General features: G+C 41.1%; 1 pseudogene; it reads right to left on the bottom strand.

Annotated features, from left to right (window-relative positions):
• Positions 1-391: 391 nt before the first annotated feature.
• On the bottom strand, positions 392-1,074 carry LOC102491212 (60S ribosomal protein L10-like; annotated as a pseudogene).
• Between the last annotated feature and the right edge of the window lie 3,507 nt (positions 1,075-4,581).

Here is a 4,581-nt window from a genome sequence, read left to right as displayed (position 1 = left end):
GATTTCTCACTTTCTGTCTCTCTGTCTCTCTCTGTCTTTCTGGTGAGCACGCGTGCCCTATAGCAAAAACCTCTCTTAAAAAGAAAAAAACAAAACAAAACAACAACAACAACAACAAACTCACGCTGGGCTCATGTGTGTGCATGCCCAAAATCCCGAGAGAAGAATGAAGGAGAAGGGATTGCAGCATGCCCATCCCCCCTGGGGGTGATTTCTCACTTTCTGTCTCTCTCTTTCCAGCAAGTGCATGCACCCTATACCAAAAATCTTTCTCAAGAAAAAAGTTTATTTTCTTTGGAGAAATATGTTGCCTATCTTTTTTTTAGGGGGGGTGTAGAAGTAAGATTTATTGATGACCATGATTAAGGAAGGGGCAGCACAGTGTGAACCCTCATGAGTGCAAGGTTCACCATTTGTCTAGGGGACCACGACTGGGATGTATTTGACACCACAACCATTGGGGATGAGGCGCTTCTCAGCACCATGTCTTCAAATTCATTAGCATTAAACTTGGTAAAGCCCCACTTCTTTGAGATATGGATCTTCTGCTGGCCAGGGAACTTGAACTTAGCCCTTTGGGGGGTGTTAATCACATGCTCCTTGTTCTGCAGCTTGGTGAGGATGGACATGATAACCTGGCCAATGGAGACCCTGGCTACCATGCCCTGAGACTTTCCAAAGGCACCCTTCATACCTGTTTGGAACCTGTCAGCCCCAGCACAGGACAACATCTTTTTGATGCAATGACATAGAAAGGGTGGAGCTGCACTCAGATATGAAAACCATCTTCGCCACAACTTTTCACCATGTACTTATTAGCACAAATATGGGCAGCCTTCAGGGCCTCCAGTGAGAGCTGCTCATATTTGTATGACATGTGGGCACAGAGTGGGAATTCATTCACTTTTGCCTTCTTCCACCCCAGGTCAAAGATGCAGATCTTGGCATTTGGGACACCTTGGCAGAAGTGCAACTTTGGGTATGGCTTGTTCTTACAATACCAATAACACCAAGTGGGGCAGCAATCCATGGTTGACACCAAGATCTTCAGTGGCTAGCCAAGGGAAGGTGCTCTTACCACGCCGGAGACAAAGAAGAGCTCTGCTGCTTATCTGAAATGGGGCTTTTTTTTTTTTTTTTTTTTTTTTTTTTAAGAATTATTTATTTAATTTTATGTGTTATTATTTTTTTAATGTTCTGCTTTCTTTTTTTATTTAACTTTATTTATTGATTGATTTAAATTTGACCAGAGTGAGAGAGAGAGAGAATGAGAGGGGGAAAGTGAGATAGCAAGCCACCAGGTCTGGGACTCAAATCATGGTTGCCCATGTAGGAGTCCAGCACACCCAAACACCATGCCACCTGCTGGCCCCTGTTATTATTATTTTTTAATTTGTTATTATTATTTTCAAATTCTTAAATTTGATCAGAGATAGAGAAAACAGAAAGTAAGAAATTAAGCTGGCAGGTCCAGGTCTTGAACTGTGGTCAGCCATATGGTTAACACTTTAACCACCATGCTACCTTCCAGCCCCAGGTTTATTTGTCTTTTTATTGTTGTATAAGTAAGAGTTCAGTATATATTCAAGATACGAGGCCCTTATCAGTTATGTAATCTGCAAATATTTTCTCCTATTCTGTGGGTTACTTTTTCCCTTTCTTTTTTTGAGAGAGAGTTTTACTATAGGGCACGTGCACTTACTGAAGAGACAGAGAGAGATGGAACAAGAGAAAGTGAGAAAGAGAGATCACCTCCCGGGGGAATGGCCATGCCACAATCCCTTCTCCTTCATTCACCTCTTTGGGATTTTTGGGCACGAATGGGCATGAATGCACATGTGCCTGGCATGAGTTAGTCTGGGACTTGACCCATGGTCAGCCATGTGGGAGTCCAGCACCTCAATGACCACACCACCTGCTAGCCCCCTTTTTCACTTTCTTTAGGGTGTCCTTTGGAGCACAGATGCTTTTAGTTTTGGTGAAGTCCAATTTATCTATTTTTCCTGTGGCATAAGCAGCTTATGCTTTAGATGTCATATCTAAGAAACTGGTGCCTAATCCAAGGTCATGAAGGTTTATACCTACGTTTCCTTCTAAATGTTTTATAGTTTTAGCTTTTACACTTAGATCTTTCTCCATTTGAATTACTTTTTGTAAGTGGTGTGGTGTAGGGGTCTAACTTCACATTTTGCAAGTGATTATCCAACTGTCCCAGCACTATTTGTTGAAAAGACTATTCTTACCCCACTGAGTTATCTTGGTACTCTTGTCACTGCCTGTAATGTATGAGGTTATTTGTGGACTCTCAATACTATGTCATTGATATATACATCTCTTTTTATGTCAGCATCACACGGTCTTGGTTACTGTAGCTATGTAGTTGGGAGGTGTGAGTCCTCCAACTCTGGTTTTCTTTTTCAAGATTGTTGTGTCTAGTTTGGTTTCCTAGCACTTCCATATGGATTTTAGGGCCAGCTAGTTAATTTCTGCAAAGAAGCAAGCTGAGATTCCGTGTGCCTCAAATCCCAGAAGACAGAGAGATAGAGGAAAGGGGATTGTGGTGGGCCACACCCCATAGAGAGGTGCTTTCTACCTCTCCCTCTCTCTTTCTATCTCTCTCTCTCGTGAGCACATACATTCTCTGGCAATGAAAAAAATGTTTTAAGAATTATTTTATTTATCTTTATTTATTTTTTATTTGACTAGAGAGGGACAGAGTGAGAGGGAGAGAGAGAAAGTGAGAAAACAAGCCACCAGGTCTGGGACTCAAATCACAGTTGACCATGTGGGAATCCAGTGCCCTTAACCACCATGTCACCTGCCAGCCCCAACAATTAAAAAATTTTTTTAAATGTTTGTAGTTTAGGGGCCAGCAGGTGATGTAGTGGTTAAAGGCACTGAATTCCCACATGGGTGACCATAGTTCGAGTCCCAGACCTGGTGGCTTGCTTTCTCCCTTTCCCTTTCTCTCAGTCTCTCTCTGTCTCTCTCTAGCAAAATTAAAAAATAATCACAAAATGGAATTAAATAAATAAATAATTCTAAAAAAAAGTTTATATTTTAGGGACCACCAGGTGGTGTGGTGTCCCACATTGCCGACTGCGGTTCTAGTCTCAGACCTGACAGCTGCTTTCTTACTTTTCCTTTCTCTCTCTCTCTCTCTTTCTCTCTGCTTCTATCTGGTCAAATTGAAAAATGATAATAACAAATGGAATTGAAAAAATAAATAATTCTTTTTAAAAAGTTTATATTTTATTGAGAGAGAGAAATGTAGAGACAGTTACCATTGACAGGGTTACACCATACCGTGCTCTCCCTCCCTAGGCCTTTTAACCAGCCATGATCAGGAGTGAGCCTGCAGGCACACCCAGAATGTTCAGGGCAACCCAGGATCCGAAAACTCAGGACCTTCCTATATGGCTCCAGTATTGTGCAGCACACCATACAGCCTACACTGCCATAGATGGGGCTCTATATCTTATGGTTTTCAGTGTGTAAGTCTTGTCCTTTTTCCTTAATTTTATTACTGTGTATTTCATTTATTTAATGCTACTGTAAATTGAATTATTTTCTTAATTTCATTTTTGGTTAATTGCCAGTGTATAGGATTAAGTTTTACATATTCTTTTTTTTTTTTTGAGGTTTTTGCTATAGGGCGCGTGTGCTCATCAGAAAGACAGAAAGAGATGGAGAGACAGAAAGCGAGAAATAACCCCCCAGCGAGGATGGCCACGCCGCAATCCCTTCTCCTTCATTCTCCTCTTGGGGTCTTCAGCGCACACGCACACATGCCCAGTGTGAGTTTAAACCACTGGGTCCGGGACTCGAACCACAGTTGGCTACATGGGAGTCCAGCGACATAGCCATTATGCCAACTGCTGGTCCCAGGCTTTATATATTCTTATACGAAATCTTGTATCCTGCAACCTTGCTGAGCTTTTGTCTATCTATCTGTCTATCTACATATGCATATCTAGATAGATAGATAGATAGATAGGTATGTACTAATGGTGCTGTTTTGTTGTGAATTCTTTAAGGTTTTCTATGTATGAGACCGTGTCGTTTGCAAATAGAGATAGTTTTACTTCTTCCTTTCCAATTTGGATACACTTTATTTCTTTTTTTAAAAAGAATTATTTATTTAATTCCATTATTTATTTATTCCTTTATTTTAAATTTGTCTAAAGAGAGACAGAGTGAGAGAAAGAGAGAAAGGGAAAGGGAGAAAGCAAGCCACCATATCCGGGACTCAAACTGTGGTTGGCCATGTGGGAATCCAGTGCCTTTAACCACCACGCCATCTACGAACCCCAATACTCTTTACTTTTTTATCTTGCATAATTGCTCTAGCTAGAACCTCCAGTACAATGTTGAATAAAAGTGGTTAAGAGAGGACATCCTCGTGTTGTTCCTGATCTTTGAGGGAAAGTTGAAAGTTTTCTGTCTTTTTTTTTTTTTTTTTTTTTGGGGGTTTTTTTTTTTTTCTATCGGGTGTGTGTGCTTGCCAGAAAGACAGAGAAAGACAGAGACAGAAAGCGAGAAATCACCCCCCCAGGGGGGATGGTCACACCGCAATCCCTT

Source organism: Tupaia chinensis, unplaced genomic scaffold (assembly GCF_000334495.1).
Source record: "Tupaia chinensis unplaced genomic scaffold, TupChi_1.0 Scaffold150028_1, whole genome shotgun sequence".
In the NCBI taxonomy this organism is placed as follows: domain Eukaryota; kingdom Metazoa; phylum Chordata; class Mammalia; order Scandentia; family Tupaiidae; genus Tupaia; species Tupaia belangeri.
Note: the sequence above shows the minus strand (reverse complement) of the source record. Positions and strands in the feature narration are given on the sequence as shown.